A 25,670-nucleotide genomic window follows, 5' to 3' on the forward strand; every position below is an offset into this window, starting at 1 on the left:
GTGAGTTTGCTTGGCTGCAGTGGGAAGCACAGAATAGAGCAGCATACAGAGCAGAGCGTTTGGGATCCATTGTTGAAAGGTTTAAAAGGGCCGTAGTTCAAGAGACATACGGTGGTGCGGAGAAGGGGCCAGTATAACCAGAATGATACTTGATCAAGGTCGCTTCTGCCGGCCTGGGTGTAGAGGAAATGGTGAGGTCTGGGGATGAGCCGGGCTGGCTGGGGGCCGGCAACCTGGAGTCAGGGCAACCCACCTTGGGGTCACATAGGAGGAGAGTGCCTGCCCCAGGGGTTTGTTAAATAACGTGTTTCTTTTCACTTTCCCCGTACCCCACAGCAGTAGTCTTGGATCAGGAGAGCTTGTGGGTACGGGCAATACCGCGATATTCTGCTTTTCTAAAGGATCTCATCTTTTTGTGGGCTTGCACATGCCTCACAGCTCCTCATTAGGGTCCCAGCATCGCCCAGAGAGGTCGTGGGGAAGGTGGGGGGCAGTGTGCCCAGACCTGTCTGTCAGGAGAGCTCCGAGTGGCCCAGTGGGGCTTCTGGCCGCCATGCTAGAGGGAACTCCTATGAGGCTGTTGGAACCCAGACCAGGAAGGGCGCAGCTGAGCCCACCCTAAGGGAGACCAGGGTGCCCTCAGCCCCAGTGTGTAAGGCTCTCCCATTGGGACATTGTTGCTGAGACATTTGCAGCTTGTCACTACGGGCTTCTCATTAACAACAAAAGTGCCAACAGGAGAGAAACAGTACGGTCGACGTGGGTTTCACGCAGAACCTCAAAAAGCACTTTTTTTTTAGCAGGCTTAAAAAAAAAAACAACTTTATTTCTCAAGGTGCATTTTAGGGTCGTTCTTCCTGTTGATGTGACCAAAAGGTGAAGTGCACCTGCTTCCAGGTGTGACACATGACCCCAGATATGCCCTCTGCTCGTGTGCTTCCCTTGGCTTGCCTGGGCAGCATCTTAGCGAGATGAATGACCTGGAAAAGTACCTGAACACACCAGTGTCCATGCTGGTGAAGGCACAGACTTGGGGGGACCACCCCCGTGATGGACCCCAACTCCCCTTCCATCCCTAAGTTGTGTATCTAAGCTATGATTGCCCCCCGCCTCCCCCTTGGACCTTAGGGTGCTTCCTGCCCACCTCACTAGGCCCCCTGTGCACCCACAGGCCCTGGAGGCCACCATCAGGAGGGGGCACCTGGGAAGGGGCCCCGGAGACAGGATGAGACCGTCTGGACAGGGACTTCTGGGGCACCAGGACCCCAAAGTAGGGTCTGGAAGGGAGGAGGCTCAGCTTGTGAGGGGCTCAGCCCTCTGCTCTGGAGGTGCCTCTCCCCATAGGGAGAGGTGTAGGTGGGACCTGGCAAGCTCGGGGTTCAGGGCTGGAGCCCCTCTGTCCTGTTCTGGGAGCAGTGCTTAGGGCACCTCTTGCTTTAAACATTTGGACAACAAAGGCAGCTTGAAATTGTTTCCTGTTTATATAAGTAATCTCTGTGGTTACGTCACTGAGTGCTCAGCGCCCCTTTCTTCTGCTCCTGACCTCAGTCTTATTGCACACAGTTGCTCCGTAAAGCAGGTTTGATGAAAGGGCCGGATTTCCCGTTGCTCGCTAAGGTAGCTCAGTGCAGGGAGCTGGTCGACCTGTTTTCCGATTTTGTCTGTCTCAGCTGTCTGCATCCACAGCCTCTCCAACGACCCTTCCTTGCCTGCCATCTCCCTCTCTGCTTCCACCTGCTCAGGATTTTCCCCTTTACCCCAGAGGCCAGGCCCCCCACGTCCGTCTTTCTTTGTCCTCTTGACTTTGTGTGTCTTGTGTGGGTATGGGTGTGTGTGTGTGTGTGTTTGTCTCATTGCACCTGTAGGTATGAGAGTCTGTGGAGAAGCACGCGTGGAACTCCAGGAATCCGTGTGGAAGGGAATGATCTGGAGAAGTGGTTGTAAACTTTTTCCATGTCAGTCACTTGGGGGGCTTGTTAAAGCACAGGTTGCTGGGCCGACCCCGGAGTTTCTGATTCAGCAGGTTTGCGGTGGGGCTCGCATTTGCATCTCTAATTGAGAATCACTGTGTCAGAGGGCTGCGCTCCTAATGAAATCAGGAAATATTTTAAATCCCATGGAGATTGCTGTGGTTGCAGCTTTCTTTGGAGGCATGAGGTCAGAGGCCTGCCATGAGGTTATTTGCAGCTCTCCTGCCTTCTGTGGCGGTGACTTCCTGAAGCCGTAGGACGTCATGCAACCTGGCCTTCAGCCTTCTTGCCCTGGTGCCAGGAGAGACGAGGCCCCTCTGTTCCAGGACCTGTTGATCAGTGCTCTTCGAGCCTGTAGGACATCTGGTATGGCTCTGGGGTCCGAGAAGAGACAGACAGATACCATTCACACAATGATAATATATTAGTTACTAACATTTAAGAGCTGTGTGTGTCATCCCCCCCCCCCCATTTACACAAGAGGAAATTGAGGCTTAGAAATATTAAATCACTTTTCCAGGGTCTTAGGACCAGTAGCTGGTAGAGCCAGGACTTGAACTCCAGTCCCCTGACTCCAGCCTGACTTCAGACAGCCCTGCCCACCCAAGTTAGTGTCTGTGGAACTTACAGCATGGACAGGCGAGATGAACTCCAAGGAGGGGCTGGGGTGCTGCTTGGAGGAGGGAGCAAGCTGGAGCTGGTGGTGTGGAGTGAATGTCTCAACCCGTTTTCCCCAGGCTGTGCCATGCCACTCGCTTCTTCCTTGTCAGACGGGTTTAATGAGGTCTGGAGTGTGACGCAGTTAGTCCCCCGCTGGCTCGGATGAGGGGCAGACAAGCCATGAGCCCCTCTGAGCAGACCAGACAAAATATCTAAGAATAACCTTACTGAGAAATATGTCTCATGTATAGGAAAACATTTATTATGAAAAGATGATAAAAATAGCAGTTAATATTTATTGAGCACTCGCTGTTGCCAGCTCTGTCCTGAGGTGGTGGTTGTTAGTTGCCGTTGAACTGCTCTGACTCGTGGCAACCCTGTGTACAGCAGAATGAAGCGTTGCCGGGTCCCGCGCCGTCTTCGTGATCACTGGTGTGCTTGATTCCATTGTTGCGGCTGCTGTGTGTTTCGAGTGCCTTCCTTGGGTGGTGCGAATGGTTAATGCGCTCAGCTGCCAACTGAAAGGTTAGAGAGTTGAGTCCTTCCTGGGGCACCTCGGAAGAAAGGCCTGGTGACCTATTTTAGAAAAAGCAGCCATCGAAAACCTATGGAGCACAATTTTCTTTGACACACAGTGGTCTGCCACGAGTCAGAATCGTCTCGACAGCACCTGGCCCAACTAGGGGGCTCATCTTCCGGCACCATATCAGCCAATATTCTGTTGAGATCCGTAGGGTTTTCATTAGCTAATTTTTGGAATTGGATCACCATTTTGTGATGTGATGTAATTATCCTACATGTTGTAAATCCTAATCTGTGATGTTAATGAGGCAGGATTAGAGGCAGCTATGTTGATAGGCAGGACACAATCTACAGGATTAGGTTGTACCTTGAGTCAATCTCTTTTGAGATATAAAAGAGAGAAGTGAGCTGAAAGAGGAGGGACCTCCTACCACCAAGAAAGAAGAGCTGGGAGCGGAGTGTGTCCTTTGGTCCTAGGGTCCCTGCACTGAGAATTTCCTAGACCAGGGAAAGATTGATGACAAGGACATTCTTCTAGAACCGGCAGAGAAAGCTTTCCCCTGGAGCTGGCATCCTAAATTTGGACTTCTAGCCCCCTAGACGATGAGAGAAGAAATTTCAGTTAAAGCCATCCACTTGCGGTATTTCTCTTAGAGCAGCACAAGATAACTAGGACAGTGACCTTGCTGATGTTTGAAATACTGGTGGTATAGTTTCCAGAATCGTAGCAACCGCAGTATGGTGGCACAGCACAAGCCACCACAGCTGACAAACTGACAGACAGGTGGTAGTCTAAGGTTCCCACTGCCGTCGAGTCGATTCCGTCTCATAGCGACCCTACAGGACAGAGTAGAACTGCCCCATAGGGTTTCCAAGGAGCACCTGGCGGATTTGAACTGCCGACCTCTTGGTTAACAGTCTAAGGTTATATATGTGTTAATTAGTGAATACTATGGTAATGCTGGAAACCCTGGTGGTGTAGTGGTTAAGTGCTACGGCTGTTAACCAAAAGGTCAGCGGTTCAGATCCACCGGTCACTGCTTGGAAACTCCATGGGGCAGTTCTACTCTGTCCCATAAGGGTCGCTATGTGTTGGAATCGACTCAACAGCAGTGGGTTTGATTTTTGTTTTTTTGTAGTAATGCTGCAGGTTAGGCACAGCTGTGATGGTGTTGAACCGAGGCACGGAGGCTCAGGAAGGGGGAGTGCATTGCCCAGGGCCAGACAGCTCAGAAGTGGCAGAGCTGGGGTGGACCCCAGGCTAAATCTGTGTAATGGAGAGTCCTCCCAACCCCTTCCTAAGTGAAATTTTGTAAATATATCACTTCTTCTCCATATGTAGATATTCTTTGTTCTAATCAAAATCCGAATAAATATTTTAAAATGTGAGAAATGGATTTCGGTTGCTTTTCTGGAAGAGAAGCGTTGTGTGGGAGGGGCCTGCTCTGTCATGTGTTCAGACAAACCACGAAGCTTCAGATTTGGCACGGAACTGGACAGACCTGCAGTGGGCCAGCACAAGTAGGCCAGATGGGGGCCTGTTGCTTGGAGCTTTCACTAGCTGGTTGAGACACCACCACGTAGTGATTAAACAAACAGGAGTGGGACTGTGTATCCACAGTTTGATAGATCTCAGTGGGTACCATCCACCGACATCACAGCAACAGCAATTCTAGGTGATTTCGAAGTTAAATTCAACAAAAGTGTGTTTGGCACACTCGACGTGCCAGGGACGGTTCTGGGTGCTGTGCGTATGGCAGTGACCAAGCCAGATACAGCTCCCTGCCCTGAAGGAGTCTGCGTTTTTGTAGATAAAGGTAAATAATCTATTTTTAGAAATCTTGAAGGAAACAGAAGTCAATGTTTATTAAACCTTTGAGGGAGGGGAATTTCTAAACTTAGAACCCATAGAAGAAGTCACAGAGGGAAATATCAGTAGTTTGTTGGCGTAAACATTCCCCAAAAGTTATTTCTGGTTTTGCCATAATAAACTCTTCCTCATCGTTCTTCTGTGTAACGTTCAGGTTTTTCCTGAATTCTTAGGTTCTCCAAAGTGGAATTACAAGGTCAAGGAGTATGAACATTTGTGGGGTTCTAGGTATATACCTGGGCAGTGCAAACGGTTAACTCGCTCAGTTGCTAAGTGGAAGGTTGGAGGTTCGCATCTACCCAGAGGTGCCTCAGGAGACAGGCCTGGTGATCTGCTTCTAAAAAATCAGCCATCGAAAGCCCCGTGGAGCACAGTTCAGCTCTGACACAAATGGGGGTGCCGTGAGTCAGAATTGACCGGAGGTCCCCTAAATTAACTTCCTTCCGAAAGTGTCTTTATATTCACCAAGTCAGACCACCTAGATAAAGATTTAAATTCATCCACTCATTCATTCAGGAAACAATGGAGGTGCCAGGCCTAGTCCCTCTTCCCTGCTCCTTCTGCCTCTTACCTCAGGTCACACAGGGTTTCCAGGGCTTCCAGCACTGTCTACACTCCAGGGACTCCCACAGTGGTTAAGAGCTCAGCTGCTAACCAAAAGGTCAGCAGTTCAAATCCACCGTCTGCTCCTTGGAAACCCTAAGGGGCAGTTCTACTCTGTCCTATAGGGTTGCTATGAATTTGAATTGACTTGATGGCAATGGGTTTGGGTTTCTTGGGTTTTTTTGCCATGTCTGGCCACTTTCAGTGCTGTGACTACCCCTGGCCCCTTCCTGCTTCCGTGGCCTTATATATTCTTCTGCCTGTCAGCCTGGAGAATTCCGCTCCCTCAGCAGTCTCAATGGGATGTCACTTCCTCCCCTGATCCTTCAGGTTAAGTTAGATACCCTCTAAGGAGTCCTGGTAGTGCAGTGGTTACAAACAGGATTGCTAACCGAAAGGTCAGCAGTTTGAACCCACCAGATGTGGCCATCTGCTTCCATAAAGATGACAGCCTTGGAAACTCTATGGGGCAGTCCTACCCTGTCCAACAGGGTCTCTATGAATTGGAGTCGACTCGATGACAGTGGGTGTGGTTAGGATCTCTTAGCACCCCACACATTTCCTTCATAGCACTTGTAATCTCCAGGTGCCAGGTCATCATACTAAGTAGAGGACCATCGAAAAAGAGGAAGACCCTCAATGAGACCCTCAATTGACACAGAGGCTGCAACGATGGGCTCAAACATGGACTCATTGTGAGGATGGTACAGGACTGGGCAGTGTTTCATCCTGTTGTACATAGGGTCACTACGAGTCGGAACCGACTCTAACAACAACAAATTTTATTTGGGAAGGAGCCCTGGTGGCACAGTGGTTAAGCACTCAGCTGCTAACCAAAAGGTCTGTGGTTCGAACTCTCTAGCTGCTCCACGAGAGAGAGAAGTGGCAGTCTGCTTCCATAAAGATTACAGCCAAGAAAACACTGTGGAACAGTTCTACTCTGTGACCCCTGGGGTTGCCATCAGTCAGAATGGACTCCATGGCAGTAGGTTTGGGTTTCTGTTTGTTGTTTTGGGCATATGTTTTTCACTGCCTCCCTCCCACGTTAGACTGTAAGCTGCATGTGGGTAGGAGTGTGTCTGTGCTTTCTCCGTGCTGTTTTCTGCCCAGAACCTTTGCTCTCATTGTCCTTAGCTGCTGTCCAGTCAGCCCAACTCTCGACGACCCTGTGCACAACAGAAAAAAATGCCACCCAGCCCTGCACCATCCTCAACAATCCATTGAGGATCAGACCCTTGTGGTCTGTGGGGTTTTCACTGGCTGATTTTCGGAAGTAGATCCCCAGGCCTTTCTTCTACTCCATCTGAGTCTGGAAGCTCCGCTGAAACCTGTTCAGCATCGTAGCCACACGCAAGCCGCCACTGTCAGATGGGTGGTGGCCATGGATGAGGTGCTTCGGCCGGGATCAAACCCGATCTCCCTCGTGGAAGGCGAGAATTCTGCCACTGCCTACTTCCGAAGATTAGAAGCAGTGAAATTTAAATCTTTATTTAACTGCTTAAAAAAAAAAAATAGAAGCACCACTTATGTGTTGTAGAAGAAAGAAAGTAAAGGCAGGCAAATCACACACCCACACACCTACACACACACACACACACCTACACGCATATGTACATACACATACACCTACACACACGCGCATACACACAGATATACACACACAGATACACACACATATACACACATACACCTGCACACACAGATATACACACACATATGCACACATACACCTGCACACACACGCACACACACAGATATACACATGCGCATACACATATACACACATACACCTGCACACACAGATATACACAGATATACACACACGCATACACATATACACACATACACCTGCACACACATGCATACACACACAGATATACACACGCATACACACATATACACACATACACCTGCACACACGCATACACACAGATACACACATACACACATACACCTGCACACACACGCACACACAGATATACACACATATACACACATACACCTGCACACACGCGCACACACAGATATACACACGCATACACATATACACACATACACCCGCACACACATGCATACACACAGATACACACACGCATACACACATATACACATACACCTGCACACACGCGTACACACAGATATACACACACATACACACATATACCTGCACACACACGCACACACACAGATATACACACACATATACACACATACACCTGCACACACCTGCACACACACATACACACATACACCTGCACACACACACAGGTATACACACACGCATACACACATATACACACATACACCTGCACACACATGCATACACACAGATATACACACACGCATACACATACACACATACACATGCGCACACATATATGCGCATAGAGATGCACACATAAACCTACACACTTATACACACATATACCAACACACACCCGTGCACACATACATACACACCTACACACACACACACACACAGACTTAATTCCCACTAGTCCAGAAATCCCCGCTGCTACACCTCTCAGGTCTTTTCTATACATAAATATGTACAAAGACTTTTTTTCTTACCAAAGTGATATGTTACTGTTTTGTAATCTGCTTTTTTAAAGATTTCATTTATTTTGTTTTTGTTGAGAACATATACAGTGAAGCATACACCAATCCGACAGTTTCTGCGTGCACAGTTCAGCAACACTGATTACATTCTTCTAGTTTTACAACCATCCTCGCCCTCCTTTTCTGAGTTGTTCCTTCCCCATTAAAATAAACTCGCTGCCCCCTAGGCTTCCTATCTAATCTTTCCGCTTGCTGTTGTCACTTTGATCTCATATAACCAAAAACAAACCCTCTATTGTTGAGTCAATTCTGACTCATAATGACCCTATAGGACAGAGTAGAACTGTTCCATAGAGTCTCCAAGGAGCGACTGGTGGGTTTGAACTGCCGACCTTTTGGTTAGCAGCTGAGTTCTTAACCGCTGTGTCACCAGGGCTCCTTGATCCAGTATAGATAGTTCTTAAAAGAGCATAATGCTCAAGGCAGACATTTTTTACTAGTGAAGCTAAACTATTGTTTGATTTTAAGGAGACTTCAGGGTTTAAGGTTTAAAGGTTATCAGGGCAATAATTTCAGGGATTCATTCAGCCTCCATGTCTCCAGAAAGTCTGGAGTCCATGAGAATTTAAAATTCTTTTCTGTGCTTTCGTCCTTTTGAATCTATAGAATTCTTGAATCCATGATCAAAATGTTCAGTAGTGGTAGCTGGACACCATCCAGTTCTTCTGGTCTCATGGCAAAGGAGGCAGTTGTTCATGGAGGCAATTAGCCTCCTATTCCTGACTCTCCTCCTTTCTCTGTTGCTTCAGGCAAATAGAGACCAATTGTTGTGCCTTGGATGGCCGCCTGCAAGCCTTTAAGACCCCAGGCACTATGCAAGAACTAGGAGGTAGAACTGAAGCACTACTTTATTAGTCCATTTAACTGGGATGTCCCATGAAACCATGACCCTAAATCTCCAAACCAAGGAACCAAATCCTGTAAGGTATTTGGTTGTCTGTAAGCAGCCTCAGTAGCTACTCTTTTTTTTTTTTGGTCATTGTTGTAAATGTATCTCTCACACAATTTCTGCCAATTCAACTTTTTACAGGTGTACTGAACAATTACAGTAATCTGCATTGCAATCCTGCCCTAAATTAACGAGGTTTTTCCATCATCCTCAGCTCCCCTTCTTCCCCTCCCACCCCAGGTAACCACTGATAAAGTTTGGTCTCTATACATCTGCCTTTTCTTTTCTTTTTACATAAGTGAGGTCATACAATATTTGTCCTTTAGTGATTGTCTTACTTCACTCAGCACGATGCCCGTAATCTGCTTTTTTCCGCCAACGATTTCCAACTTTGCATCTCAGTGAAACGTACCTCATTCTCGGCTTTGTCCATACTCAGGTTTCCATGACTGGCCCTCAGAGGCCCTTGGAAGCTTGTTGGTTGGAATCTGTATGTAACTGAGGACAAAGCATTGCACCCCATTGCTGCTTCCTTTCAGCCTCTGGACCTAGCTTGGCCTCGTATTGAAGGAATGGGCCATTATTGCCTTATGACCTCTCACTGTCTAGTTTTGTGGGGTCGCTTCCTCATGGTGGAGCTTGTTCCTCTGTCTCCTGTGCTTCCTATAGTAAAAAAAAAAAAAAAATAGTAAAGGCTTGATGAATTCAGGCTCATCATTTCTGGCATGAATACACCAGCGGTGGTTCTGTGTACTCCAGCCTGTGTTACTGAAAAGACACGTCTAGTGACCCTCTGTTAGTGATGCTGAGATTGACCCTGGAGACCAGGAAGTGGCAAGTATGGTGTAACTGTGGCACCATGCCGAACACTTAACTAATGTTTTAGCACTTAGTGGTAGTTCTTACCTGAACACATTCTTTCATTAGGCTTTGTGAGATGGTGTTTTTCTAATTCTTTCATTCCTTCTAGAAAGTAGAGCTTTCCCTCATCGGTTGGGGCCGTCTAAACCCCTTGCCAACAAGTTGATTCCAACTCACAGCAACCCTACAGAACAGAGTAGAACTGCCCCATAGAGTTTCCAAGGAGCACTGGTGGATTCGAACTGCCAGCCTTTTGTTTAGCAGCCAATCTCTTAACCACTGTGCCACCAGGGCTCCTGGGGCTGTTTAGTTACCCTGGAAAAAGAGCCTGAGCACCCAGCTGCTAACCAAAAGGTCAGCAGTTCAAACCCACCAGCCTCTGCATGGGAGAAAGGTGTGGCAGTCTGCTTTTGTAAAGATCATAGCCTTGGAAATCCTATGGGGCAGTTCTACTCTGTCCTGTAGGATCACTATGAGTAAGAATCAACTCGATGGCGATGGGTTTTGGGTTTTGGTGGTGCAATGGTTAAGCGCTCAGTTGCTATTGGAAAGGTTGGTGGTTTGAACCCGAGACCTTGTGATCTGCTCCCATAAAGATAACAGCGTAGAAAACCCAATGGGGCACTTCTACTATGTCACATGTCGTTGCTAGGAGTCGTAACCGACCTGATGGCGACGAGCGTTTGTTTTCCTTTTTTGATTTGGTTACCCTGAAATATAGTTGCTACTGGAAAGACAGGATCCTTGCTAATACTTTCCCTACACTTGTTAATTCTCAAAGTAAGGAGTGTTTAACAGCCATTTCAGATGGTGACAGACGAGGTTTGCCTCAGGGCTTCCAACCAGTTAGTTTCCGTTTGAACCCCTGCTGAGAATTTACATTTCTAACAAGTTCCACCCCCAGATATACTGAATCAGGATCTACATTTTAAAGAGATCCCCAGGTGATTGTTATGTATAACTTCCTGGGAACTTGTTAGAAATGCAAATTCTCAACAGGGATTTGAACTGGAACAAACTGGTTGGAAGCCCTGGTTTTCCTGCCTTTTCCTGTCTTATTCTATACTGATGGATTCTTATTGATTTGGTGCGTTGTCATCATTAATCTCTTTGAAGCTCAAGGTGTTACATCTTTAGGCAGTGAGCTCCCCGTCATTGAGCTCCTCTGACCTTTGGATAGAACCTCAGCAGTCTCTCAAAAGCTTCCTTATTGCACAGGATACCCCGGGCTCTGGTACTCTTCCCACCTCAGACTTGCAGTCAGTGGCATTGCACAGTGGTGTTAGGGACCATAAACTGGGCACTGGGGTGGTCATTGCTAGAGGGGTGACTTGTTTCTAGGGTATTTCAGTGGGCAGAGCTGGGAAATACAAATTTTCGAAAGTCCAATTGACATTGTTTAGTTTTAATATTCTTTTTTAAAATTTTATTATTTTTTAGTTGTACTTTAGATGAAGGTTACAGAGCAAATTAGTTTCTCATTAAACAATTAATACACATATTGTTTTGTGATGTTGGTTGCCACCCCCAAGACATGTCAACACTCTCCCCTTCTTGACCTTGGGTTCGTCATTACCAGCTTTCCTCTTCCCTCGTGCCTTCTCGTCCTTGTCCCTGAGCTGGTGTGCGCATTTAGTCTCATTTTGTTTTATGGGCCTGTCTCGTCTTTGGCTGAAGGGTGAACCTCAGGAGTGACTTCAGTACTGAGTCAAAAGGGTGTCCCAGGGCCATACTGTTGGGGAGTCTCTAGTCTCCTCAGACCAGTAAGTCTGATTCTTTTTTGTGAGTTAGAAGTTTGTTCCACATTTTTCTTCAGCTCTGTCCAGGACCCTCTATTGTGATCTCTGTCAGAGCAGTCGGTGGTGGTAGCCGGGCACCATCTAGTTGTGCCGGACACAGTCTGGGGGAGTCTGTGGTAGTTGTGCTCCATTACTTCTTCGGACTTAACTTTCTCTCGTGTCTTTAGTTTCCTTCATTCACCCTTGTTCCAGACAGGATGGAGCCAGTGGTATTTTTAATATTCTTGTACTGTTAGTTTCCTCAGTTTTGCCTCTGTAACCCAGTTCTCTTATACCAAAACCCTCTGTGTACCCTTCCTGTTATGCTCATGTAAAGAATACAGTTTCAGAATGCCAATACGTATACTGTTACAAACATGAAAGCTACAGAGGAAAGCTGAACACGTCTTTGCAATTTTTGTTTTTGTCCTTCGAGTGCATCCCACTAAAGATGACTAGTTAAAATATCGTGTTCTAGAGTCCCCAGGAATAAATCTTTCCTCGGGGTGACTATGCTACCAGTTTGGCATGTGGTTAGGTTGGTATCTTTCAGTGTCTGTTCAGTTTAAGAAATCTTTTAATGAAGCTTTTTGGAAATTGATAAGACATTTGCATGATTGGAAGGTCAAAACTATATAGGTGTTGATACAACAACAGCCACATAGACCAAGGGAACAGAACCGAGAATCCGGACATAAATCCATCCACAGATGAGCAGCTGATATTTCACAAAGGCCCAGTGTCAGTTAAATGGGGAAAAGACAGTCCCTTTAACAAATGGTGCTGGCATAACTGGATGTCCATCTGCAAAAAATGAAACAAGACCCATACCTCACACCGTGTACAAAAACTAACTCAAAATGGATCAAAGACCTAAATATAAAATCTAAAACAATAAAGATCATGGAAGAAAAAAATAGGGAGAATGCTAAGAGCCCTAATACATGATATAAACAGTATACAAAACATTACTAACAATGCACAAACACCAGAAGAGAAACTAGATAACTGGGGGCTCCTAAAAATCAAACACCTATGCTCATCCAAAGACTTCACCAAAAGAGTAAAAAGATTATCTACAGACCGGCAAAAAGTTTCTAGCTATGACATTTCCAGTCAGCGTCTGATCTCTAAAATCTACATGCTCCTGCAAAAACTCAACAACAAAAAGACAAATAGCCCAATTAAAAAATGGGCAAAGGATGTGAACAGGCACTTCGCTAAAGAAGACATTCAGGCAGCTAACAGATACATAAGGAAATGTTCACGATCATTAGCCATTAAAAAAAAAAAACATTAGCCATTAGAGAAATGCAAATCAAAACTACAATGAGATTCCATCTCACTCCAACAAGGCTGGCATTAATCCAAAAAACACAAAATAATAAATATTGGAGAGGTTGTAGAGAGACTGGAACACTTCTACCCTGCTGGTGGGAATGTAAAATGGTACAACCGCTTTGGAAATCGATATGGTGCTTCGCTTAAAAAGCTAGAAATAGACCTACCATACGATCCGGGAATCCCACTCCTTGGAATATATCTTAGAGAAGTAAGAGCGTTTATGTGAACAGGTATATGCACACCCATGTTCACTGCAGCACTGTTTATAGTAGCAAAAAGATGGAAACAACCACGGTGCCCATCAACAGATGAATGGGTAAATAAATTATGGTGTAGTCACACAGTGGAATACTACACATCCGTAAAGAACAATGATGAATCTGTGAAACATTTTATAACGTGGAGGAATCTGGAACGCATTATGCTAAGTGAAATTAGTTGATTGCAAAAATACAAATATTGTATGAGACCACCATTGTAAGAACTTGAGAAGTACTTTAAACAGAGAAGAAAATATTCTTTGATGGTTACAAGAGTGGGGAGGGAGAGAAGGAGAGGGGTACTCACTAATTAGATAGTAGATAAGAACTATTTTAGGTGAAGGGAAAGACAACACATGATACAGGAGAGGCCAGCACAGCTGTTCTAAACCAAAAGCAAAGAAGTTTCCTGAATAAACTGAACGCTTCGAAGGCCAGCGTAGCAGGGTCAGGGGTTTGAGGACCATGGTTTCAGGGGACATTTAGGTCAATTGACATAATAAAATCTATTACGAAAATGTTCTGCATCCCACTTTGGAGAGTAGCATCTGGAGTCTTAAACACTATCAGGCGGCCATCTAAGATGCATCAGTTGTTCTCAACCCACCTGGAGCAAAGGAGAATGAAGAACACCAAAGACCCAAGGTAATTATGAGCCCAAGAGACAGAAAGGGCCACATAAACCAGAGACTACATCATCCTGAGTCCAGAAGAACCTGATGGTGCCTGGCTACAACAGATGACTGCCCTGACAGGGAACACAACAGAGAACCCCTGAGGGAGCAGGAGAGCAGTGGGATGGAGACCTCAAATTCTTGGTCTGACTGAGACTAGAAGGACCCCAGATGTCATGGTCCCCAGACCTTCTGTTAGCCCAAGACAGGAACCATTCCCAAAGCCAACTCTTTAGACAGAAATTGGACTGGACTATGGGATAGAAAATGATACTGGTGAGGAGTGAGCTTTTTGGATCAAGTGGACACATGAGACTGTGTGGGTAGCTCCTGTCTGGAGGGGAGATGAGAGGGCAGAGGGGGCCAGAAGCTGGTTGAATGGACACGAAAATAGAGGGTGGAGGGGAGTGTGCCGTCTCATTGAGGGGAGAGCAACTAGGAGTACATAGCAAGGTGTATATAAAATTTTTGTATGAGAGACTGATGATTTGTAAACTTTCACTTAAAGCTCAATAAATTAAAAAAAAACAAACTATCTAGATGTTAAACCTGGAGAATGAGTTTGTTATGTTATTCAAGCTAGGTAGAGGGGAATACATAGTAACATCTTGTCTTGCCCCTGCCCTCTTCACTCTGTTCCCTCACACACACATTTTTTTATTATCCTCTGATTCTTATATTTTGCAGCTTCAGTGTGAATGTGGTGTGTGTGTGTACACGAGTGTGTGTGTTATTATCCTCCTTTTATTTATATAAGAGGCAACATACCATATATGTTGTTCTACCTCTTGACTTTTTTCTCATAACAATGTGTCCTGAAGCCCTCACTATTATTAGTACGTGGAGATTATCTTTGGTCTTTTTTATGGCCGCAGAGTCCTCCATCTGGTTGATGTACGGTAGTTTATGGAACAACGGCATGATCTTGGGTTGTATCCACTCCTCTGCTGTTACAAACCATCTGTCATGAGTATCCTTGTATACATGTCATTCCATCCTTACGTAGGTGCATCTGTGGGGTGGAATCCTAGATGTGGGGAGTGTGTGGGGTCAAGGATAACTACATCTGTGACTTAAAAAAAGGTATTGACAAATTCCCCCGTTTTCACCGTATTTTGCTCTCACAAGCAATATGTGAAAGTGCCTATTTCACTAGAGTGTTACCTACAGAATCTGTTGTCAGGCTTTTAGATTTTTGCTGGTAGATGAAAAATGGTATTTCTTTTCTTTTTTTCATTTCAACTTGTAGTGACCCTGTGTGTGTCAGAGTAGAACTGTGCTCCACAGGATTTTCTTTCTTTCTTTTTTATTGTACTTTAGATGAAGGTTTACAGAACAAACTAGTTTCTCATTAAACAGTACACATATTGTTTTATGACATTGGTTAACAACATCACAACGTGTCAGCTCTATCCCTTCTTGACCTTGGGTTCCCTATTACCAGCTTTCCTGCCCCCTCCTGCCTTCTGGTCCTTGCCCCAGGGCTGGTGTGCCCTTTTAGTCTCGTTTTGTTTTTATGGGCCTGTTCAATCTTTGGCTGAGGGGGACCCTAAGGAGTGACTTCATTACTGAGCTGAAAGGGTGTCCAGGGGCCATACTCTCAGGGTTTCTCCAGTCTCTGTCCGGCCAGCAAGTCTGGTCTTTCCTTTTGAGTTAGAATTTTGTTCTATATATTTTTCCAGCTCTGTCAAGAACTCTCTATTGTGATCCCTGTCAGAGCAGCCATTGGTGGTAGCAGGGTACCATCTAGTTGTACTGGACTCAGCCTGGTGGAGGCCATGGTAGATGTGGTCCATTAGTCCTTTAGACTAATCTTTTCCTTGTATCCTTAGTTTTCTTCATTCTCCCTTGCTCCTGAAGGGATGAGACCAGTGGAGTATCCTAGATGGCTGCTCACAGGCTTTTAAGACTCTAGATGCTACTTACCAAAATAGAATGTAGAACATTTTCTTTATAAACTATGTTATGCCAGTTGAGCTAGATGTTCTCCGAGACCATGGTCGCCACAGCCCTCAGCCCAGCAATTCGGTCCCTCAGGGAATTTGGATGTATCTGTGGAGCTTCCGTGACCTTGCCTTCTGCAGGCTGGGCTGGCTTCCCCAGTATTGTGTACTGTCTCACCCTTCACCACAGTTACCAGGGAAGTGGTATTTCACTGTAGTTTTAATTTACATTTCTCTTATTATAAATGAGGTTGAGCATCTTCCATTTAAGTGTCATTTTGTATATCTTTTTATGTTCATTGTATTTTGAATGTTATACATTTTCTCACTATGTTGGTCTTTTTCTTTAGTTCTAGGAGCTCTTTATATATCGTCTGTAATATAAGTAGCAGATTTTTTTCCCCAGTTGATCATGTGCATTTTGGTTCACTTATCTTTTGCCCTTCAAAAATATGTTTAAGTTTATGTAATTGAATTTATCTTCTTTTCAGTGGCTTCTGTGTTTTGAGTCAGAGTCAGAAAGGCTTTCCCTATTTCAGACATTTCAGGTCCCTCTTACGACCTTTGGAATTTTGTTTTTTCCATTTACATCTTGGTTAATTTGGGTTCATACAAGGGTATGTTCTGAGGTTTGGATCCAACTTTATATTTTTTCAGATGGCTACTCAATTGCTGGAAACCCTGGTGGCATAGTGATTAAGAGCCACGTCTGCTAACCAAAAGTTAAGCAGTTCGAATCCACCAGGCGCTCCTTGGAGACTCTATGGTGCGGTTCTACTCTGTCTTATAGGGTTGCTATGAGTCGGAATCAACTTGATGGCAATGGGTTTGGTTTGGTTTTGGTTTACTCAATTGCCCCAAAACCATTTATTTAAAAGTTTATCTTTTCCCCACAGTACCATGATGTCTGCTTTGTCGTATAACTAAGTTCCTATGTGTTTTGAGGTCCGTTTCTATTTCTGCTGTTCTGCTGGTTGGTCTGCCCATGTGCCGATGGATACCACAGTGTTTTAGTTATTGAGGTTTGTATTATCTTTTACTATTTCAAAGGACTAGTTCTCCCTCACTGCTCTTCCCTGTCAGTGTCCCTGGCTGTTCTCCTTGTTTGTTTTTCTACATGTCAACGTGCCTGATTCCAGAAGAAGATGGGTTGGTATTTTCATTGGAATCCCATTAAATTTTTGCATTACTTAGGAGGAATTAGAGCCCCGATAGTGCGGTGGTTAAGAGCTATGGCTGCTAACCGAAAGGTCAACAGTTCAAATCTACCAGCCACTCCTTCGAAACCCTGCTGGGGCAGTTCTACTCTGTCCTGTAGGGTCACTATGAGTTGGAATAGACTTGACAGCAAGTGGGTTTGGGGTTTTTTGTTTGTTTGTTTGTTTAGGGGGAATTAATGGCTGTAGGAGACTGAGTCCACCTGTCTAAGCTCAGGCTATCTTTCAGGCAGTTCTTTTTGTGTGTACTTTAGTTTTAAGTTTTCTACATAAAAACTTTATATGTTTCTCGTTAAGCTTATTTTTTATACATACGGTCTTTCGTTATTGTCTTGTAATTGGTGGTTGTTTGCATATATGAAGGCAACTGATTTTCTTGACAATTTTATTGAGATGTAATTCACACGATTCACCCGTTTAAAGTGTGCAGTTTAGTGGTTTTTAGTGTATTTACAGAGTTGTGCAGCTATCATCATGTCTAATTTTAGAACATTTTTATCACACTCCAAAAGAAGCCCTGGGCCCTTTCTTAGTCATTGCCATTTCTACTCCCTGGAAACCACTGGTCTACTTTCTGTCTATAGATTTGCCTGTTCTGGACATTTTGTTATAAATGGCATCATCCAATATGTGGTCTTTTGTGTCCGGTTTAATGTGATTTTTCAAGGTTCATCCATGTTGTAGCATGTATTGGTCCTTCATTCCTTTTTATGGCCCTAGATTCTGTTGGTATTGAAGACTGCTTGGTTGTATACATAAGGCAGAGATGAGAAATTCGGACAAGGTATTATATGGACCTAGGAATAGGGAGTTTTGAATGAAATCTACCAGTTCACACATATTTCAGAAGTCTCAGGTGTTTATAAAGGGCTACGTTTCAAAGGTACTTATCTGGACCCAAAATATATTTATCAAAAGAAAGAACTGGTATTGGTTAAGATTAGGGTCTCAAGCTAGCCTGTAAAGATTATTTAAGAGAGCATAGCTGAAATACATGTGTTGTATGGGAAGGGGAAATAATTTAATGTCAGAAAAATAATATTGATAAGAAATTATTACTTCTCTTTAGAATCAGGTTTGAAGAAAGGTATATTAGTTATAGAAATAGGTGAGATATCACATGTATGTATTTGCAGGAGAGCTTTGGACACTGTTGGAGGATTTAGAGACTGACAATACAGGATTTCTATGTCGCTCCAACATTGTTTCAAAATATGTGACTTTTAGCATGACTATTACAGCAGGTTCCTTAGAAGCAAGGATGGCGAGACTTCTCACTTACGTTGGACTTGTTATCAGGAGGGACCAGTCCCTGGGGGACATCATGCTTGGTGAAGTAGAGGGTCAGTGAAAAAGAGGAAGACCCTCAATGAGATGGATTAACACAGTGGCTACAACAGTGGGCTCAGACATAACAACGATTGTGAATATGGTGCAGGACTGGGCAGTGTTCGTTCTGTTGTACATAGGGTCACTATGAGTCGGAACCGACCCAATGGCACCTAACAACAACAACATTACACTTAGGTTTGTTAGGCATGTATGGATTCGGCGTAGGGGGGAGAGAGAGAGATTCATTCATTCATTCATTGGATGACCAAAACAAATTAATTTCCCTAAAGTATCTGGGCCTGAGAGATGGAGAAGGTAGAACAGGATTCAAAAGGATATGCCTTTGCCATGAGAAAACATTTCCCAGAAAGGAATTAATTGAGGATTGAGCTGTATGAGATAAAAGCCATATCCGAGGGGCAGATAGATTAAGAAAGATAGCTGCAGGACCAACTTGAGCCAATGGATGAAAGCTACAGGAAGCAGCTTTAATCATATCGTAGGTCAGCACATGACAATGTGGAGGTCTCTCCACAAATGGACAGCCCAGTGATTCCCTTGGTCTGCATGAGCACCTTTCTGTGTGTCCCCCACGATGGATGACTGGACTAGATGACTGTTAAGATTTCTCCTGAGAGAGTTTGATAGCCGTGAGAATGCTCAGTCTCACTGAAAGGAAGAATTGGGAAAACATGCTGGGTGATTCCCCTTGTTGGCTCAAGAGAGCTTGGTTTCTCTTTGGAGAGAGGCGGACAGTAGAAAACGAAGTGTTGTTTTGTGGAGCGCTTGTCAGTAGATTACTGGTTAGGATGCTGTTAGCTTCAAGGAGCGGAACCCAAACTCAGAGTGCTTAAACAAAAGGAAGTCACTGTCTCATTAACAAGACATTGTGCGGTGCTCAGCTCTAGGGTCGGTCATAAAGAACCAGGTTCTGTCCATGTTTCTGCCCCGCTGTCCTTGGTGTGTTGGCAAGATGGCGGCCATTTCAGGTATAACGCCCAAACTCACCCTTGTCCACAGGAAAAAAGAGATCATCTGTTCGTAGTGGACCCTTTTGAAGAGCAAGAAAATATTAACTAGGAGCCTTCTGGCAAATCTCCCTTCACATCTCATGTGCCAGTACCTACATCAGCCTTTGGCAAAGGGAGTGGGGTGACCCCTCGCTGATCAGGACAGCCCCTACACTGGGAGGTCACCCTCCCTGAGGTCAGGTGTCTGAACGGTGTGTGTTTGCGCAGACTTGGTTTATTTTGTTGTTGTTGAGAATATACACAGCAAAACATAACGCCAGCTCAACAGCTTCTGCACGTACAGAGACACTTACTACATCCTTCAAGTTGTGCAGCCATCCTCATCCTGCTTTTCTGCATTGTTCCTCCCCCATTAGCATAAACTCACTACCCCCTAACGTTCGTCAATCTGGTGGTTCGAATCCACCCAGAAACACCTTGGAAGAAAGGCCTGGCAATCTACTTCCGAAAGGTAACGTTGAAAACGCTGTGGAATACAGTACTACTCTGCCACGCATGGGCTTGCCGTGAGTCAGGATCGACTTGGCAGCAACTCGTCTGGTTTTGGTTTATGGTATGGTAAAGGTATATAAAAAGGATGGTGTTCCTGTAGGTCCTTAGCAAATTGTTTTACAAGCCAATTCTTTGTTATTTGAAATTAATTTTTAGAATGACTTTTGTAAGAGAGGAATAGCTGCTGTAGATTTGGTTAACACACTATATAGATGTTGTTGTTTCTTTTTCCTGACCTGACTTGGTAGAACCAGCTTTCTGGCCCTAAACAGGCCCCTTCCTACTAATTTCTGTCCTGATATGATTTCCAGCTCTGCTGTAGGCCGGCACCTTGGACTGAGGTTCTGGGGACCCTGGTTTTTATTACCTGCCTCTGGGCGGTGATGGCTCAGTGGTAGAGCCTCACCTTCCATCCTGGAGACCCAGGTTCAGTTCGTGGCCAGTGCGCCTCACGGGCAGCCACCAGCCCGTCTGTCACTGGAGACCGTCTCTGAAGTATGTGGTTCTAGCTCTTTCCTCGTGGCTTCCACAAAAAAGCCCTTTTCTCCACCATTGCTGCAGCTGGATGAGTTCTTCACCCCAAACTAGATGCCAACATTTTTTGAGCGTCTACCATTTGTGCGTCTTACGGGAGACCTGGACAAAACAGCTCTTGTCCTAAAAGTGATTCCGGAAATAAAGGGCAAGGCTCTGACATACAGTGGCCCCTCTTTCTAGCCCTTCTGTCTAGGGCTGATGATTTAGCAGCATTTTTTTCATCACTTCTAAGGGTGTCTCTCTGAGTCCTGGTGGCGCAGAAGTTAAGAGCTTGGCTTAGAGCTAGTCCACAGGTCGGCAGATGAAATCCACCAGCCGCCCTTTGGAAGCCCTGTGGGGCAGTTCTGCTCTGTCCTGTAGGGTCACTATGAGTTGGAATCGACTTGACGGCAGTGGGCCAGGGCGTCTCTTGGGGAACAGTGGAGTCTGTGGTACCCAGAACTCTGCCCTGAGTGGGAGCAGAGCACAGAGGGGGCCTTGCACCTCCTCCTCCCCTCTGCCGTGGCGCCTGGCTCGGTGGCGCCTGGCTTTGGAGGCAGGTGAAAGCCCCACGGGCAGGGCTGGTGCCCTCACGCTCCGGGTGCAACCTTTAGTCCAGGAAAGCTGCCAGTCTTCACTTCCAGGAACGCTGTCTCCCTAAATGGAACAGTCTGCTTAAAGGCTCCTGGCGGGTGCCTCCCCATCACACCATGGGCCTGATTAAAGGGACAGGGCCACCTTTTCAGTGGCTGTCCTGTGCTGGGTCAGCATGCTGCTTGGGTGCGTGCTGGTGTGTGCAGTGGGTACACGCATGTGTAAACACATCTCAAGCTTCAGCCTTCATGATAGTGATTTCTAGACATTATGAGGGTCATAGGCATGCATCGTTTTCAGTGGTCAGTTTCCCTGTCGTAAACTGAAACACCAATTCACCAGTTGCCGTCAAGTTGATTCTGACTCATGGTGACCCCATGTGTGTTAGAGTAGAACTGTGCTCCACAGGGTTTACAGTGGCTGATTTTTCAGAAGCAGACTGCCAGGCCTTTCTTCCCAGCTGCCTCTGGGTGGAACTTGATCCTCCAGCCTTTTGGTTGGCAGCTAAGCATGTTAATTGTTTGCACCACCCAGGGACTCCTTCCCTATTGTGCACACGCTGAAAAAGAGCAAGCCGGCTGCTCTGATGCACAAGGCTTTTGGATCTTTCTGGGAAGCACACCTGCCGAGTGAGAGGAAGTCTTTGCTCTGTGTGTCCCTGTGTCAGAATTTGAGTTATCACTCGCGACACCTGTGTCTCCCCCCACCACTGTTCACCTTCTGCTTGTTTGCCCTGTCTCAGGCCGTGCCATGGCGTTATTTACCTGTAGAATCGGTGCTGGTCTCAGCGAGCAGAACATCTTCGTGCTTGCTTGTCCTTACTCGATTTCTGGCTCAGCTGCAGGCCAGCCCCTTGGCCTGAACTTCTGGGGAAGCTGGTTTTTATTACCTGCCTCTCGATGGTGGGGGTTCAGAGGTAGAATCCTCACCTTCTGTGCATGAGACCCGGGTTTGATCCCAGGCCAGTGCCTCTCATGCGCAGCTACCGCCCATCTGTCCATGAAGACTTGCATGTTGCTACGATGCTGAACAGGTCTCAGTAGAGCTTCCAGACTAAGACTAGGAAGAAAGGCCTGGTCCTCTACTTCTAAACAGTCAGCCAATGAAAGCGCTAAGGACCACAGCAGTCTGATCTACAACTGATCATGGGGCAGCATTTTGCTGGGTTGTGCATGGAGTCAGGGCCCCACAACAACAATGCAGCTTAAACCCGACTCCAGGGGCGCGCCTATCCTGGCTGCCCCCTTTTGTTCCTTGTGGACTGCCACGGTTCCAGTCCTGTCCTTCTTAGATGTCGGTCTTTCAGCAATGTCTGGGGCCCACTGTGTGTAACAGTAAAAAACACAGCCATGCCTTGCAGAGTCACCTTTCAGAGGAACAGAAGACAGACGTGCACCGTGCTGAGAGGGGGACTGCCCCCCGTGGGGTGTGGGCTGGGACACATCCGTACTCGTGTTTGCTGTGTCCATCGCCTGGGTCCCCAGTTCAGCCCACAGCAGAGGCGCTGAGCTGGCCTTGGAAGCTATGGAACTTTCGGCCTCAGGTGTCTCAGAAGCCCTCACATTTCCCACGGCCAGTACGGCTGGCTCCATAGACGAAGATGTAGGTTGTTTTTGTTCCCTTCCGTGGGAGAAAGCAGCATCAACCCTTTGGTAAATGATGGGTCAGCGAGAAGGAGGATTTGCTTTGCAGGAGTCGACTTTGGAGGACACGTGTCTCAAAGGCAAAGGAAACCTGGAGATAGTGCTGCTGGGATACTGGCACGGTGGCCCAGCCCCAGGAGGTCAGCTTTGGATGCTTTCATGAAGATTTTGATTTTTCCTGTAGTTCAGAAGAGAGGTGGACGCGACAGGGCAGAGGGAGGACGGTGAGTGTGGGGTGAGAAAATTGGGCCACCGGGATCTAAAGGGATGTTTGTCCTTCCGTCACACACAAAAGAATTCAGAGATTTGAGGAGAGCATGAGGATGCAGCCTGCTTCAGGTGTCTCCGTGGGCGCAGGTGTCTGCAGACAGCAGGGGAGTGAAGACTCAAGTGGAGAGGTGGGGCTTACTGGCATCGGGGATGCAGCGAGCTGTTTGGACCTCATTACTGCCCGGGTGAAAGAAAAGGTGTGTGTGTGTGTGTGTGTGTGTGTGTGTGTATGCAGGTGTGTGTGCATGTGCAGGTGTGTGTATGCAGGTGTGTGTGCATGCAGGTGTGTGCATGTGCAGGTGTGCGCATGTGCAGGTGTGTATGTATGCAGGTGTGTGCATGTGTGCATATGCAGGTGTGTGTGTATACAGGTGTGTTTGCATGTGTGTATGCAGGTGTGTGCGTGCATGCAGGTGTGTGCGTGTGTGTGTGAGTATGCACGTGCACACATGCAAGTGTGTGTATGCAGGTGTGCAGGTGTCTGTGTTTTTGAGTCGTGTTCCAGTGCTCATGGCACCCACCTCCCCAGCCCCGTCAGCCCTCATGCCCCCTGTCTCTCAGATGGGCTGCTTGGTGGGGTAAAATCAGCACACACGGTTGGCCCAGCAGAAGTCTATGTTTGTCCATCTGTCCATCCATTCGTTTATGCATCCATTCATCGAGCCCTCCGTCCGTCCGTCCAACCATCCTCAAGGAAGCCTTCTCCAAAGCCCCAGTTGCTCTCCTCTCCCTCTCACAGGCTGGAGCTGGGCAGTCAGTGATCAGCTGAGACTGGCCAGGACTGAGTCACATCGGCGGCTGGGGGTTGGGTGACGTCAGAACCAAAGCGGGGCTCAGCCAGGGGGCAGAGGGAGTGCTGTGAGGCAAGTCTGCTTCAAAATGTTTGTTTCTTTATATTTTACCCCAAATATGTGATGTTTTTAGCTCTAGCATAACCCAACCAACAACCCAGTACCGTCGAGTCAATTCCGACTCATAGCGACCCTATAGGACGGAGTAGAACTGCCCCATAGAGTTTCCAAGGAGCGCCTGGCGTATTCGAACTGCTGACCCTTTGATTAGCAGCCGTAGCACTTAACCACTACGCCACCAGGGCTTCCATAGCAGTCTCTAAATCTGGCTGTGTTTACCGGGGGAGTTATTTTAATTGAATCCTGTTTGATTAGTCATTTATACCCACCTTGTTCCACAGATTCCGATTTGTGAACTTGATGTACTTGATGTAGCGTGAGCACAGACGCTGTAATAAACAAGGGGAGACAGGAGAGAAGGCAAGAGCAGGGCCAGGATACATGCAAATGAATGTAAGGGTTCAAAGGTGCGGGCGGGGAGAGAACCACAGACAGACAGGCGACTGGGCCCTGACACCCTGCTGCAGGTCCTCACGCCAGCCCTGAGCTTCTGGGCACCGGAGAGGAACGTGGTCACTCTCGGAATCCTCACCAGAGGAAGTACACGCCAAATGTTAAATGTTCCTAACATTAAACTCTGCGCTGCACGTGAGTGTTTACCTGGAAAGCCCTGAGCGGGAGCCACAGCAAACAGAGACCAGGGTCGCACAGCTCCTTGTCGCACAGTCCTCGTTGGACGCTCAATGTCAGCCCACAACGCATGGAAAGCCACCCCCCACAGCACCGGAACCAGAAGTCTGAGTACTTAGCCGTTTCCACTGTGTGGTTTGATGCCTGGCAGGGACCCAAAATACCCAGTGGAGCTGCTGGACGGCCTGTCTGCCAGCCGATCTTCCTGTGGCTGCTTTACACACACACACACACGTGTACACGCTCACACATGTATACAAATGCATATATGCACTCAGTTACATGTACACACATATACACAGGTACACATACATATGTTTACACAATATATGTATGTGCACATACATATGTTGTTGTGTGCCATCGAGTGGATTCCAAGTCATAGCAACCACGTGTGACAGAGTAGAACTGCCCCATAGGGTTTCCTAGGCTGTAATTTTTAGAGGAGCAGATCGCCAGGTCTTTTCTCCAGAGGAGTGGCTGGGATTCAAGCTGCTGACCTTTCAGTTAGCAGCTGAGTGCTTAACCGTTCCACCCCCGGGGCTCCTTGTGTACGTATACAAATGCACATATAAACACACATATACATACCCATAGACACACATACTTGCACAGTATACACATGCATACTCACATGCACGTACACGTGTACACACACGTATAGGAAGGGGCAGTTAAAGATGACTCTGCTGTCTTCCGTGCTGCCGTCCTGCCCGCTGACTGAGGCGTTAGGGCTCGCCTGGAAAGGCTGGCATCTTTTGCAGAAACCCAGGCCTCTGTTTCAGATGCTCACAGAGGACAGTTCTATTTTTGTAAATAGGATAATTGGGTGGAAAACGGTGCTAATATCTGTCTTTATTTAACCACTCCAAGGGACAGCCTCACTGTTAAAACCACGAGACCACAGCCAGAACCCTCCGTTTGCTGGGGACCCGGGGCTTCACGCAGGCGAAGCGCCCGACGGGTGTGGAGGCTGGAGGCCAGACTGTCCGTGTTACTGTCTCAGGTGTGTGAGCAAGGGTGGGAGTGAGCAGGTAAACG

At 46.6% G+C, this 25,670-nt stretch overlaps 1 protein-coding gene across 7 annotated transcripts in view; it reads left to right on the forward strand.

Moving 5' to 3' along the window:
• The window catches only part of HIPK2 (homeodomain interacting protein kinase 2), a 194,693-nt gene that overhangs the window by 10,728 nt on the left and 158,295 nt on the right, over positions 1-25,670 (forward strand). For 3 of the 7 annotated variants that reach the window (XM_064289661.1, XM_064289665.1, XM_064289666.1), the window contains exon 1: positions 7-25,635. The exons of 2 other annotated variants lie outside the window; for them this stretch is intronic. The gene's annotated coding sequence lies outside the window, so the exon portion shown is untranslated. Of the gene's footprint in view, positions 1-6; positions 25,636-25,670 lie in introns of those variants that run through there. 2 more of the 7 variants (XM_064289660.1, XM_064289659.1) reach the window with 2 other exon arrangements.

Source organism: Loxodonta africana, chromosome 8 (assembly GCF_030014295.1).
Source record: "Loxodonta africana isolate mLoxAfr1 chromosome 8, mLoxAfr1.hap2, whole genome shotgun sequence".
Taxonomy (NCBI): Eukaryota; Metazoa; Chordata; class Mammalia; order Proboscidea; family Elephantidae; genus Loxodonta; species Loxodonta africana.